Source organism: Chlorocebus sabaeus, chromosome 5 (assembly GCF_047675955.1).
Source record: "Chlorocebus sabaeus isolate Y175 chromosome 5, mChlSab1.0.hap1, whole genome shotgun sequence".
In the NCBI taxonomy this organism is placed as follows: domain Eukaryota; kingdom Metazoa; phylum Chordata; class Mammalia; order Primates; family Cercopithecidae; genus Chlorocebus; species Chlorocebus sabaeus.
The window spans coordinates 56299809-56316182 of record NC_132908.1 but is presented as its reverse complement, the minus strand read 5'-3'; positions in this window follow the sequence as shown (position 1 = coordinate 56316182).

The following is a 16374-nucleotide window of genomic DNA, read 5'->3' as shown; positions in this document are numbered from 1 at the left end:
GTCAATTTTGTGTTGCTATAAAAAAGTTCATGAGCCTGGGTAATTTACAAAGAGGTCAAATTGGTTGATGGTTCTCCAAGCTGTACAAGAAGCATGGTGCCAGCATCTGCGTCTGGCGAGGGCCTCAGGAAGCTTCCAGTCATGGAGTAGGGCAAAGGGGAGCCTGTGTGTCACACAGTGAGAGAGGGAGCAAGAGAGAGAGGAGGAAATGCCAGCTCCTTTAAACAATGAGCTCTCAAGTGAATTAACAGAGAACTCACTCATCAGCAGGGAGAGGGCTCCAAGCCATTTATGACCCAAACACCTCCCACTAGGCCCCACCTCCACCATTAGGGATCACATTTCTTTCTTCTTTTTTTTTTTTTTTTTTGAGACAGAGTCTCACTCTGTCGCCCAGGCGGGAGTGCAGGAGTGCAGTGGCGAGATCTTGGCTCACTGCAACCTCTGCCACCCAGGTTCAAGCGATTCTTCTGCCTCAGCCTCCCAAGTAGCTGGGATTCCAGGTACCTGCCACTGCACCCGGCTAATTTTTGTACTTTTTATTTTTTAGTAGAGACGGGGTTTCACCATCTTGGCCAGGAGGGCCTTGAACTCCTGACCTCATGACCCATCTGCCTTGGCCTCCCAAAGTGCTGGGAATACAGGCATGAGCCACTGTGCCTGGCCAGGGATTACATTTCAACATCGGTTAGGAAAGGACAAACATCCAAACTACATTATATATCATGACCTGGTTCCAGTGCACCTCCTGCAACAATCCTTTTTTGATACCCCTTTCTGCTGCTAGCCTGATAGGATAGCCACACCGCATGTGCGTGATAATGCTATCATGCCTCCGTGCCTGCCCCCATTCCTGTTGCAAGCTCCTTGATGGCAGATTGTTTTATAATTTCTCTAAAATTTCAATGCCTGGGAAATTCTGTAGAATGTCATAGTATAATAACAAATGTTTGATGACTGTTTGGATGACACTGAGTGTCACATCTATAGTGGTAATTAGAGGTCCTAAATAATAATGATACTAAAAATAAAATTAACAATACCAACCACAACAAGCAATGCGGGGGTTTGTGTGTGCCAGACACTGTGCTCAGAGCTTCACATCTAATTCCCATAAACTATTCCCTGGGATTGCCACTGTTAATAATAATATCCCTTTTTACAGATGAAGAAAATGAGGCATTGAAAGAGGAAGCGATATTCCTGAGCTCCCAGAGCTACAATAATGAAGACCTAATATAACAATTTGAAAAGCCACTATATCAGGGCTCAAGCGAATACATTTACTTTTTTTTTTTTTTGAATCTCAGCTCTAACAAGCAAAGGAAAAATCAAAAGGGAATCTGGCCTAAAAAGGCACTAAAATCCAAATGAACAGCTCAGAACAACCCTTCCTTGCTAAGGGTAAAGAATGCCATCAATGCCCACATTGAAGATGTCTGCATTCTAGGTTTGGAGGATGCTAGCAGATTGCCTTTCTGTGTGTATTCATCTAATCAGAAACTGAGTAAAAGATGAGTTCATTGGATCCTGCTACCTTCTTATTCTCCTTGAAAACACCTACATTTGTTTTTTATTCCATGTGTGAGAATGCCTTAGGGCTTCTCTATATATCTTCCAATTTTCAAAAGAAATGCTTCCTTATAAGTAAATGCTTATCTATTAAAAATTTTACTCTCTCTTCTTTCACCTTGATTCCTTAGTTTCTTTCAAACAGTTTGTGGAGCTCAAAACTCTAAGAAGAAACCAATACTCTATCTTGCTGTCTCACTGGAGTTGCATTACAGGTAAATCAAACTGTTCCTACAAGTAGTCTCTCTACTTTTGCTTGTAACTTACCATATTTAAAAAATAATAAACCTCTGTCCTTCCTAAAGTTTTTCCAAATTATTGGTGATGTGAGCTACAGCCAACTTAAATGATGCTACATACAACATCTCCAAGCAAATACTCAGTGTGTGTGCATACAAGAGAAATGACACATGTGCACACAAAACACACACACACTTTACTCTTTTTTAATCCCTTTATTACTATTTTCTGGCAGGAAGCATGGCATCTCAAAGTGTCTAGTGTTATTAACATATCTGTGTTGAAAGCCAAAATGCCCCACAGTTTCATGGCATGGACTTTAATGCCTGATTTTCTCAAAGAAAAAAGCACAGCTTAGACATACAATATGGTAGATCTTTTTCTTGAAATCAACTGGTGGATTCTCCAACTCCATAGGGAAATAAACATGCTCCATGGCCAAAAAGGGGAAAAGGAAGTTCAACATTTTTAACTTGCTGAGTCTGCAGAACACTTTCTTTTTTTTTTTTTTTTTTTTTTTTTTTTAAATTTATTTATTATTATTAAACTTCAAGTTGTAGGGTACATGTGCACAACGTGCAGGTTTGCTACATATGTATACTTGTGCCATGTTGGTGTGCTGCACCCATCAACTCGTCATTTACATCAGGTATAACTCCCAATGCAATCCCTCCCCCCTCCCCCCTCCCCATGATAGGCCCCGGTGTGTGATGTTCCCCTTCCCGAGTCCAAGTGATCTCATTGTTCAGTTCCCACCTACGAGTGAGAACATGCGGTGTTTGGTTTTCTGTTCTTGTGATAGTTTGCTAAGAATGATGGTTTCCAGCTGCATCCATGTCCCTACAAAGGACACAAACTCATCCTTTTTTATGGCTGCATAGTATTCCATGGTGTATATGTGCCACATTTTCTTAATCCAATCTGTCACTGATGGACATTTGGGTTGATTCCAAGTCTTTGCTATTGTGAATAGTGCTGCAACAAACATACGTGTGCATGTGTCCTTATAGCAGCATAATTTATAATCCTTTGGGTATATACCCAGTAATGGGATGGCTGGGTCATATGGTACATCTAGTTCTAGATCCTTGAGGAATCGCCATACTGTTTTCCATAATGGTTGAACTAGTTTACAATCCCACCAACAGTGTAAAAGTGTTCCTATTTCTCCACATCCTCTCCAGCACCTGTTGTTTCCTGACTTTTTAATGATCGCCATTCTAACTGGTGTGAGATGGTATCTCATTGTGGTTTTGATTTGCATTTCTCTGATGGCCAGTGATGATGAGCATTTTTTCATGTGTCTGTTGGCTGTATGAATGTCTTCTTTTGAGAAATGTCTGTTCATATCCTTTGCCCACTTTTGGATGGGGTTGTTTGTTTTTTTCTTGTAAATTTGTTTGAGTTCTTTGTAGGTTGCAGAACACTTTCTAGTCTCTTTTTTTTTCTTGGAGTTTTCTTTGTCACTGACTTTGGTTTATAAGTAACACAGTACATTCATTACTGCTAATTGATTAAAATGAATACAGTATTCAGAATTTAAACTTTCATGGTTTTGAATGCTTCTGGTCTCCAAAGATGTCGTTTCTTTTCCCCTTAAGAGATGCCTCTACGTGCTCTGATCTGTGCTAGAATAGCTAAATACCGTCTGCTTTGGTAGTGGAAGCAGACGGTGTGTCATTACCTTGCTATAGAGCAGAGTTTCTCAGTCTTGGCACTGTCAACATTTGACACTAGATAATTATTTGTTATGAGGGCTCTCCTGTGTATGCAGGATGTTTACCAGTATCCCTGGCCTCTACCCACCAGGTCCCAATAGCACTTCCCCTCAGCTATGACAACCAAAGATGCCTCCAGATATTATCACCAAGTGTCCCCTGGGTGTGTGACTGGTGGTACAAAATTGCTCCCAGTTGAGAATCACTGCTGTGCAGGAAAAAAAATATAAACTAACCAATATTTGATGAGCACCTGTATGTACCAAGCACTTTACCTACATTTTCTAATTCTATTATTCCCAGTAGAATTTCTAATTTTACTATTCTGCATTCTAAGATAGGCAGTAATATATCCTTGCAATCCAGATGGAGAAACTCCTATTCAGAAAAATGCAATAATACACCTCCTATGGGTTCACCATTCAAAACCAGTAGAAAAGGCTGAGTCTGACTCTAAACCACCTCATTACAGCTGCCCACCACCTCAATGATTCTAAACCCTTTTATTCCTGCCAGGACATACTTAGCGAGAGAAAGTCACATAATCACCAAAAAACGTTGTTGTAATTCTATCCCTTTCTCTCTTGGTCAAGAGAGTGGGTATCTGAGACTTCTTGCAATGTTAAAAAAAATTTAAAGCTATGACTATAACAGTATCACCTTCAAACAAATTTACAAGAACAAAACAACTCCAACAAAAAGTGGGTGAAGGATGTGAACAGACTCTTCTCAAAAGAAGACATTTATACGGCCAAAAAACATATGGAAAAAAAGTTCATCATTACTGGTTATTAGAGAAATGCAAATCAAAACCTTCAAATATATAAAGTAAATTAAACCTAAATTATACTTTAATAATTTTCAGTTCAGAGAGGGTAAGTGTCCCATCTTAATCACCTTTTCCAGAGTTCTTGCTGATGAAAGATCCATCTTTAGTACTGAACAAAATGGAAATCAATATAGGAAAACTTTGTCATTGAGAGGTTTCCTAGAACACTCTTTTGAAGGACGCTGTGAAAATCTGACATAATGGCTTCCTACTTTCTACTCACTACAAACAGAATACTTTTTCAATCTAAGCAATTGACAGTGTATTCAACAGAACTCTAGATTGATCCCTGGGATATCAATCAGTGTTTTTTAAAAAAAAGAATCTTAAATGAGTGTTTTCGTATAAGGGTTGAAAACAGCAAAGATAAACATAGTTCTTCTTTTTCTGTTGAATGTACATTTAAGAGGAATAATTACTGTTCCTTGTGTCTCAAATTTTTTTGACCATGAATTCCCTCTGCCCATACTCTGAAAAAGTTTGTGCCTCAAGGAACACATTTTTGGAAAGATTGAATTGTGTTTTCTCTTCCAAAGAGTTTATGATTTGCTCTGAATGAAGTCCTCTAGAGCTCATTGCCCCTAATTTTTTCAGCTCTTTTCTAAACTTACTCCATTTCATCAAATATTTTAAATGATAGACCACGAATCACTTTTGGCCTATCCATAATCTCTGGAACCTTTGAAAAGTCAGATATAAAACATAGTTTATTCTTTTCAGACAAACAGGCAACACAATGCTCAAACTCCAATACCAAGCAGGAAGGTTTACTGTCAAATTTTCCATTTTTGGTTGACAGTTTCTCCAGCAGAAACCCTACCCCCATCTACCCACAAGATATGGGAAGATTCAGTATTAGTCAAAGCAAGTCCTTGGTCAGAGCAGATAAGCTATCAAATATATCTTGCCAAGTGAAAAGATATGAGTATTTATTTTTTAACACATTCAAATGATTTAATACCCACTGCTACTTACATTCTGTCTTCATTGATATGAATGATAAGGGCATAGGAAGGCATGAATATAGAATTTAGAGGTCAAGGCAGGCCAGACTTTCTATTTGAAAAGAAGATAATCACATTTTAGCTGCCCAAGTTTTTAGTCTTAGCCAGCATGAACAAGAACCACACAACGAATCAGCAAAACTTATCCTCTATGAACACAGAGCTTCACATTTAGAGAAGATGTACTTTGTGGTGAGCCCCACGTCACTAACCCTGCCCAGCGGATTTCTCCTCCCTGGTTGAGGCAGACTGTAGAAGATGATAGCTGTCATCATGCAATTCCAGGAAAACACTCTTCTAATACTGATGCTAATAGAAACTCAGTTTTGTTTGCCTAGATCTACACATTTTTTTTATTTCATCTTACAACTATGGCTGGCTGGATGTTTGCCCAATTTGGGAAGGATTGTCTGCTTGGAATATGAACCATATGGCATGACCAGAGCTTATTTAATGAAAGTGGATTATTTACCTGAGCAAATTATTACTTGAATTATTATTTGATCTAGTCATAGTATACTACTGGTACTACCACCAATGCTACTACTACAGAAAAAAAAAATAAACATCAGTTGATTTTTTTAAAAGTCAACTGTGTTAATTACATGTTAATTACATGCATTTGCTCTTTAATCCTCCCATGGCTATGATTTAATATGTTGATTTTACTATGCAGATGGTAAAACTGAGACATAGAGCAGTTAAGTACCGTCTAACGTTAAATAGCCATTAAGTGGCTGAGATAGGATTTAAACACATGTAGCATAAATTCAGAACCCATCCTCTTAGCCACTACTTGATTTTAATAATATGCAGTTTAATGCTGTTCATGTATTTAGTGGCCAGGGTAGGATGGAGTAGAATGGCTTCATATTTTTAATGAGCAAACTTGTGAAAAGTAAAAGAAATAAAAGTCTATTTACAAGAAAAGTAAAGAACACACATGAACACACAGAGAGAAAGAGACAAAGAGAGAGAAGTAATTTAACCAGTAAAATCTAAGTTGATTTTAAAATAAAGATTAAGAATGAGTGGGAATTATGAGCACATTTACAAGTGGTGGTGCTCAGTTCTAGACCCTACTTGGCATTTACAATTTTGGGCAAGTCATTTCCATCTTCTGGCTGCTTACTAGCAATAATAATAATAAATTCTTATTTATTGTATTATTATAATTTATTGCAATAATAAATTACTTGTTCTACAAATATGTTCTAATTGCTTCCTACAATGTTTTTGGATTTCTACTCCTAGAGACAGACTATGGGAACAATTTTATCATTCAGTTGTAACTGTATTGGAGTCCCAAAATTCAATTTAAACACATTTCATATACCTAGTGTGGAAATATCAACTTCCACTGAAATTTTAAATACTCCGAACTTTGTCAACTCTTAATTCAGCTCTTCATCTATTAGACATTCTCTACCATGTATCTTCAAATCTTCTTCTCTTGTTTTTTTTTTCTCACCAACAATTAAGCAGGTCTCGCTTGCTCATCTATCAATCCTCTTCCTTGACTCTGAGTCTTCCTTAATCACCCATACTGTATCTCCCCTCTCAGAGGAATTATTGTACCTACTGCCTTCATGTCCAAACCTCTCTTTTATTCCTAAAACTTCCATGATCGTGTATTTGACCATTCCAGTAAAGCCACATTTTCCAAAGGTTACCAATGGCTTTCTAATTGATATGTCCAACAGAGCTTTTACCATTCCCACTCTCCTCATTCTTCTTATACTAGGAGACTATTTTTCCTTTCTGTTTTCCATAGGGTCTTCTACTACACCATCTCCAAGTTACTGGCAGTTCTAGGAATATGCATGTTGCACATTTCCTATGCAAGTCCTCTGAAATCTATATCCCAAACCAAATCTCTACTGAACACACCATACCATACTTGAGTATCAGTTATTTGCTGCATATCTGCAAACAAATATTCGACCTTTTTTATTATGTTTTCATTTCATTTTTGGCAGTTCCATTCCTCTGGTGAACAACCAGAAATCTGATAGTCCCCCTTGCCACCTGGCTATACTTTCCCACACCTCAATCACTAAAGTCTTGATGATTTTATTTTCAACACATTCTCAAAGCTTGATCTTCCTTACCATCTTAATTTTCATTAGTTCAGCTGCCTTAGGAGTCATCATTTTTCTCCTAGATCACAAACTGTTGTGTTCACCTCCAGGCCAGCTCCGCTTCCTCCTCATCAGGGCTTCTAGAATCACCTATAAGTCTGGAGCATCACAGAGTAGGCTAGAACCTGAAGGGTTTTACGACATGTTACAAGCTTTATTCAAATGGTGATGAAATACTATGGAAAGTTTCCAGGCACATAAGGCATAGGATCACACTTGTTTTTATTCTTGCCACTTTCCTCTTCAGAACTTATGCTTGAGCAAAAGAAAATGCAAAATGATTTTGATTTACTAAAACTCTATATGGCTGTGCTGGGTTTTTTATTGTTGTTGTTGTTGTTGTTGTTGCTATTGTTATTGTTTTAGATAGGGTCTCACTTCATCACCCAGGCTGGAGTGCATTGGCACAATCTCGGCTCACTGCAACCTTGACCTCCCAGACTTAAGTGATTCTCCTGCCTCAGCCTCGCGAGTAGCTAGGACCAGAGGTGCACACCACCATGCCTGGCTTTTTTTTTTTTTTTTTTTTGTAGAGACAAGGTCTCCCTATGTTGTCCAGGCTGGTTTTGAACTCCTAGCCCAAGCGATTCACTCACATCAGCCTCCCAAAGTGCTGGGATTACAGGCGTGAGCCACAATGCCCAGCAGGTTGTCCTAATTTTTTCCCTCTAGTTTCACTCTTCTTTCTCTTGCTTCAGAACAGGATTCTCACACCCTGTGGCTTTGTGTTGGCTTCAGCTTATAGAAAACTCTAGAAGATCAGAGGGTTAGAAGAAGGATAAGTTAGGATATTTGTTCCCTGGCTTCTTTCCTACCAGGCCATAATTTGGCAATGGCTATTGTTTCTCTGATGAAGGGCACGTTCTTCTTCAGGGCCATGGCTACACGTCTTGCTCAGTGTAGGTAATTGTTCCTTCATCTTGCCCCTTCAAGCCTAAGGGTGGTAACAGCTCCTAGCTTTTCCCTTGTTGATTTTCCTTGACCTTGCATTTAGGTTCATAAAAGGTCTCTTTGTTAAAGTCTCCTTGATCATCCCTATGGTGTGGGCTACCTGCTGAGACTCTGACCTATATAATGCCTTTGACCAAAACATGTTTCCCACTTTCTAATTCCCATTTTTCTTTCTATGGCTGGCTCATATACATCCTTTGAGATTCGCCTGAACCTGAAAATCCAGAAAAGGTTATCTGGAAGGAAAAATGTTTGAAATATGTGCCAAATTACTTCTTGTATCTTTACAATTGCACTTACCACTCATTATTTTAATGATATGTTTCCTCTACTGGAAGGAGAAATTCTTTAAATTGAAGTTACAAATAGGTGAAATTTGTTTTGTATATTGTTTTGAACACAGTCTTATACATAGAAAGTTGCAGTGAAATAAATAAATGAGTTATTGAAAAATGTTTTGATCAATTCCCGTTATATAATACTTTCTGCAGTTTTGTCTCAGACTTCATTAATTGCACATCTCTAGGATACCCTGTGTGATAACAGGCATTCGTCTTTAAAACTGAAACTACCACAGAAACATTAAAGGCATATTAATCATTTATATATTGGTATGAATTAACTTAATAAAAATCTGTTAAATATTAACAGATATTAATAGAATAATAAATTTGATTGGAATTAGGAAATAATTATTTGGTGCCATTAAGCACTTTGAAGTTTAGGTAGAGCACAGTGGGGTGTTTTAGTGATGATCCAACAGTTAATAATAAACCTGTATTTCTGAGCATTGGAATAGAGGATCAGAAGAAATTGAGCTAGGGGACTGAACTTGGAGAAATCCGATAGCTAATTAAACTTCTGTTACAAAGTATTGCCTGGAATTGATGTAGAAAAAAATAGAAAACTTACTTTTTCTCTTCCTTCTCAGCTTGGACTTTTTTATTTTTATTTTATTTTTATTTTTTTGCCTTTTTGCTTTATTTGCTGGTAGTTAATAAAGCATAAAGTCTTTGTTCTTCCTATTATAAAGACAGTTTTAAGAACCCAGTTCATTTACAAATTATAAATTGGACTGCCAGTAGTTTTTCCTGTTAGAGGAGGACAGATGGGAAGTAGACAAGCCTCCCGTCCAGCCCTCAAATAGTCAGGTTTCTTTTTTTAACCTAAATGTAGCTTTGTCTAGTGCATGGTTCTTCTTTTGTCCTGGGTACTGTAACCATCCAATGGATTCTTCCTGCCCTTTCCACAAACAAAGTCAATCCACTGAGATCTCAGCATTGCAGTACAGAAAGAGTTTAATTGACACAAGAATGGCCCATGCAGGAGAACTGGAGTTATTACTCAAATCAGTCTCCCTGGAGGCTTAAAACTTAGGCTTTTAATGGACAATCTGATGGGCAGGGAGCTAGGTAATGGGTACTGCTGATTGGTTGGAGATGAAATCATAGGGGTGTGGGCAACAGTCCTCGTGCACTGAGTCTGCCTCTGGGTGGGGCTATAGGGGCAGTTGAGTCACAAGTCTGGATGGGGTCAGTCTAAAAAATATCTGGAAAAAAGCAATCTTAGCTTCCACAATAGTGACGTTATCCACAGGAGAAATTAGGGAAGTCTCAAATCTTGTGACCTCTGGCCACATGATTCCTGGGCAGTAATGGGTTATAGAAACTATGCCTTCATACTTAGCAGAATTTAGGCCTCTCTCATAATCCTGTTCTTGTGGCCTTTCATTAGTCCTATAAAGGCAGTTTTCAGTCCCTGAGCAAGGAGGGGGGTTAGTTTTAGGGAGGGACTATTATTGTCCTTGCTTTTAAGTAAAATTATAAACTAAATTCTACCTAAAGTTACTTGGCTTATGCCCAGGAATGACCAAGGGCAGCTTGGAGATCAGAAACAAGATGGAATCAGTTATCTCATATTTCTCTTGCTGTCATAATTTTGCAAAGGAGGTTTCGGTAAGTGAGATGTAACCTACCAACTCAGTCTAACATATATTAATCCAATACATGACACAGTAAGTAATGCAGATACAGAGAGAGCTGCCCACATCTACATGCCGCTTAGTCATCTTCTTTTGGTGTCTAATGCCTAGATCATAGTACATACTTGATCAAGTTTGTGTGCCTGATTGACATCACTAGAGGAAGAAGTAAGATAAAAACAGAAAATGTCTAAAGTACCCAGAGTCAACTGAAAGATATTCAAAAGAGGGAACCTACTTGTTAAAGAAACAAATATTCCCACCATCCTTAGGATCCAAGCTGCACTCAGTCAAGGACACAGGAAATTGTGTCCAGAGTTGGGATGCAAACCAGGATTGTAATATTTCCCAGCCTTAGGTAACAACATGGCACTGTATAAGCCATTTTGTAAAACTTCTGTGTAACCTTTCTACTTTGTCATGAAATAGCGTGAGTGCACTTTATAAAATGGATCTTTTTTTCTCATCTAGGCTTTGGAATCCACAGATATGCTATTTAATAAAGAACTTAACAATTCAAATCAGTTGACCTTGTATTATTGTGACAATTGAGTTTGGTCACAGAAATCTCTGAAAATTTCATCAATTAAAAGCTTTTCTTTTTTGGAGGGGTGGTAAGGGGTGAAGGGAATGGCAAGACTGTTGCCTACTACTATATAAAGGAGAGTTATGCCTTCTAATAGAACCACCAAAACAGCTTTTAGAAAAGATAGCATGTTTTTTTCCTGCTGTGCCGACATTCTGAACTTGCTGAGGAGCCCAACTGTTTAGCCTATGTGGAGGCTGAAATATCAGCAGCTCCAAATGACAATGAAAGCCCAATTGGGACGGGCGTTAAAATGGAAACCACTTAAAGCAAGTGGCAAAGGGAAATCAATCAGCGTTGTTATTTTTTGCTTCTCCTGGAGAGCTAGCAAGGCCATGCAGGAAGATGGTGGCAAAAATTTGCCTTTGAAAAACTGCACTATAATTATGTGTCTAATAGCACAGTGCAACTCCCATCCAAGGAAAAGGCAATATCACCTCTGAGTGTCAGATCCTGCATTTCATGAAGCCTATTAATCACTATAATGGCTAGAATACCACTATGCATCTGTTTAATCCAATCCTTTAGCTTTTCCATGGCACTTTCACAGACATTATATCACGGAGAAGCAGTATGGCGGGGCAGAAGCATAAGACCCTGTGTGGCAGGCCTTGATTTTAATTTCACTTCTGCCACGTAAGCCCAGCTAACCCTAAACAGATTGCCTGACGTCTCTGGCTCCTTGGCTGGAAAATGAGGATAATAATACAGATCTTAATGGGTTGTAGTGAAGGTTATAGGTAATGTTTATAAGGTACCTGTAACATAGTAGATGCTCAGTAACGAAGGAGCATTGGTATCACTATTGTGGGGCCTTAGACACTCGGTTCTCTAAGAAATCACTGACATGAGGCAGATTGATTAATAGGAGAAGACATGTGAACTTATTTACCATGTATACACCAGAGGCTTCAGAATGAAGACCCAACTTCCCAATGAGTTACAGAAACTTACATATCGTCTTGAGGCTGTAGAAAGAAGGGGAGTTTGGATCCCGGTAAAACGGGTTATGGGAGTAGGAGAAAAAAATTCTATTGATGGGTAATAAATAATTACTAGGGAGAATGCTTGGAGCAGGAAACTTGGAAACAGCTCTGTATGGAATTTAAATGATCTTCGGAGACTGTCATTATATTCATTAAAAAATCTGCTCAGGTGTGGTCACATCTTGGTGTTTTTTTCCACAATAAATAAGGAAATAACATGGAGAGGAAGAAAAAACAATTATTCTCCTTGGTGAGGCTGGATCTTAGGCAGATGAAGGAACTTCAATCTCTTTGGAAGAGACAGCGGGTGGCAGGGGGAAGATTAGAGAGACCCTGAGGTTTCTTCAACTCAACATGTCACAATGCCATATTTTAGAGTATCAATTTCTGATCCCCAACACACTAGTATCATCAGAACCTCAAAGCTAACTCTAAAGTTAAACAGAGCATATATAAGACACTCAAGAAGAAATAGGAAGAAACTGGGTTCAAACAGTTAACAGTACTTGCTTAAGATAACACAGCCAGCTAGTAAAAGTATCAGATTTCCATGTCCTTATCTTGATTTCTTAGAAAACCAATATGTTAAATACCCTTTTCCACTGGGAGAATACTGACAATAAGAATAGTTGTTAAAAGAGAATGAGGACTTAGAAAGCTTTCATCCATCTTTTACTTTTTTAAATATGTATTTTTTAAGTAATTAGGGTAAACAAGCATACTACATATTCCAAATTAGGTCCAATTTTCATGAATTAGCATACACACATCTCTATCCCAATGATGGCTTTAGAAAAATACATTTTCTGTACTTGCACAAATCATCCTGACCCAAAACAAAATTGGGGGAAGGGTATGTTGAGTTTAAGCCCTTTGATTCCTCTGGGAACAATTTTATTTGCCTAAAATAATTATATTAAAACAGATTTATATTCCAGCACTGTGGGAGGCCAAGGCGGGTGGATCACTTGAGACCAAGAGTTTGAGACCAGCCTCGGCAACATGGCAAAACCCCATCTCTCCAAAACATACAAAAAAAATAGCTGGGTGAGGTGACGGGCACCTATAGTCCATAGTCCCAGCTACTTGGGAGGCGGAGGTAGGAGGATCGTTTGAGCCCAGGAGGTGGAGGTCGCAGTGAGCCTGGGCGACAGAATGAGACCCTGTCTCAAACAAACAAACAGAACATTCTTTGCTAGGCACAGTCGTTTCACTCAAATTAAGCCATACAGTATGTTCTAGAAATACACAAAACCCGAAGAAGCCAAATGCTATACATTGTATTTTCCTTCAGTTATGTAGAATATTTTTGTCCCTAATGATAGCAGTAAATTGCATAACTGAAATTGCAAACATAGGCAACAGAGTAGGGTGAGGGACTGGGAGGAAGCTACTGAGGATCCTGTTAAATTATTGATTTAGGTAGTCCATAGATGGCAAATCATTATTTCGTTACCTGATGGATCTGCAGGTCTTGTACAACAAAAGATCTTTTAAGCAGCAGGATTGATGCTTTAAGTTGGGAAACAGTATATCAATAAAGGTCAGTGTGACAGTATGATTTATTCAAATACGATGCTACTGCAACCAGTCCATTTTTACATCCCAGAATAAATGGCAGGTATGTTTTATTCGTATTTAGGTTCCTCACTGAAATGTTTGAAATGTTTTATTATTTATTGTTTGAAATGTTTTATTATTTATTGTTGCCTTTTAGAAATGAAAGGAACCAATTTCTTTGCCTTTCACGTTCATTTCTAACTGGTAAGAGAAGGTAGGGACCTAGAGCAAAAATCAATTGGTTAATAAAAGAGTTAATTGACAAAGTGCTTGTTCTGGTGGGTCAAAAGCACAGACAGTGCACAACAAATGTAAGGATGCTTAATTAAAATGGGGCTGGCCGAACTTAATGAAATTTTGCCATGTAGATAGAAATTAATACTGGAAAGACATCTGCATTTAGTATCATATTACAGAATGGAAGCAAATTAAAAGTAGCCCAAGTAGGTCTTTGTCTTAATGCACTCCACATAAGGGCACTTGTGGCTGGCTCAGGAGTTATAAGAAATTCTAAAAATTATTGTTTCTCAAAATACAAGAACCGATTAGTTGTGTATTTCAGGTTCCAATACGGGATGTGAAGTATAAGCTATGACAAATTAGCTAAGACTATTTTAATTTTTTTATTTCTCATAGTTTAACATTTAGCTTAATTATAAGTTTCTGATGATAGAGCATTGTCTTATGCCCAACATACAGTCATTCCTTTTTTTTTTTTTTTCTTATACTTTAAGTTCTGGGGTACATGTGTACAATGTGCAGGTTTGTTACATATGTATACATGTGCCATGTTGATGTGCTGCACCTATTAACTCATCATTTACACTAGGTATGTCTCCTAATGCTATCACTCCCCCTAACCCCAACCCCACAACATGCCCTAGTGTGTGATGCTCCCCACACTGTGTCCAAGAGTTCTCACTATTCAATTCCCACGTATGACTGAGAACATGTGATTTTTGGTTTTCTGTCCTTGTGATAGTTTGCTCAGAATGATGGTTTCCAGCTGCATCCATGTCTCTCCAAAGGACATGAACTCATCCTTTTTTATGGCTGTATAGTATTCCATGGTGTATATGTGCCACATTTTCTTAATTCAGTCTATCATTGATGGACATTTGGGTTGGTTCCAAGTCTTTGCTATTGTGAATAGTGCCGCAGTAAACATTTATGTGCATGTGCCTTTATAACAGCATGATTTATAATCCTTTGGGTGTATACCCAGTAATTGGATGGCTGGATCAAATGGTATTTCTAGTTCTAGATCCTTGAGGAATCACCATACTGTCTTCCACAATGATTGAATTAGTTTACAGTCCCACCAACTGTGTAAAAGTGTTCCTATTTCTCCACACCCTCTCCAGCACCTGTGGTTTCCTGACTTTTTAATGATCGCCATTTGAACTGGTATGAGATGGTATCTTCATTGTGGTTTTGATTTGCATTTCTCTGATGGCTAGTGGTGATGAGCATTTTTTCATATGTCTGTTGGCTGCATAAATGTCTTCTTTTGAGAAGTGTCTGTTCATATCTTTTGCCCACTTTTTGATGGGGTTGATTTTTTCTTGTAAATTTGTTTGAGTTCTGGTACTTTTTGGATATTAGCCCTTTATTAGACGGGTATAATGTAAAAATCTTCTCCCATTCTGTAGGCTGCCTGTTCACTCTGATGGTAGTTTCTTTTGCTGTGCAAAAGCTCTTCAGTTTAATTAGATCCCATTTGTCAATTTTGGCTTTTGTTGCCATTGTTTTTGGTGTTTTAGTCATGAAGTCCTTGTCCACACCTATGTCCTGAATGGTATTGCCTAGGTTTTCTTCTAGGGTTATTACAGTTTTAGGTCTACCATTTAAGTTGTTAATCCGTCTTGAATTAATTTTGGTATAAGTTATAAGGAAGGGATCCAGTTTCAGCTTTCTACATATGGCTAGCCGGTTTCCCCAGCACCATTTAATAATTAGGGAATCCTTTCCCCATTTCTTGTTTTTGTCAGGTTTGTCAAAGATCAGATGGCTGTAGATGTGTGGTATTATTTTTCAGGGCTCTGTTCTGTTCCATTGGTCTATATCTCTGTTTTGGTACCAGTACCATGCTGTTTTGGTTACTGTAGCCTTGTTACACTACCTTGAAGTCAGGTAGTGTAATGCCTCCAGCTTTATTCTTTTGGCTTAGGATTGACTTGGCAATGCGAGCTCTTTTTTGGTTCCATATGAACTTTAAAGTAGTTTTTTCCAATTCTGTGAAGAAAGTCATTGGTAGCTTAATGGGGATGGCGCTGAATCTATAAATTACCTTGGGCAGCATGGCCATTTTCACAATATTGATTCTTCCTATCCATGAGTATGGAATGTTCTTCCATTTGTTTGTGTCCTCTTTTATTTCATTGAGTAGTGGTTTGTAGTTCTCCTTGAAGAGGTCCTTCACATCCCTTGTAAGTCGGATTCCTAGGTATTTTATTCTCTTTGAAGCAATTGTGAATGAGACTTCATTCATGATTTGGCTCTCTGTCTGTTATTGGTGTATAAGAATGCTTGTGATTTTTGCACATTGATTTTGTATCCTGAGACTTTGCTGAAGTTTCTTATCAGCTTAAGGAGAGTTTGGGCTGAGATGATGGGGTTTTCTAAATATACAATCATGTCATCTGCAAACAGGGACAATTTGACTTCTTCTTTTCCTAATTGAATACCCTTTATTTCTTTCTCCTGCCTGATTGCCCTGGCCAGAACTTCCAACACTGTGTTGAATACGAGTGGTGAGAGAGGGCATCCCTGTGTTGTGGCAGTTTTCAAAGGGAATGCTTCCAGT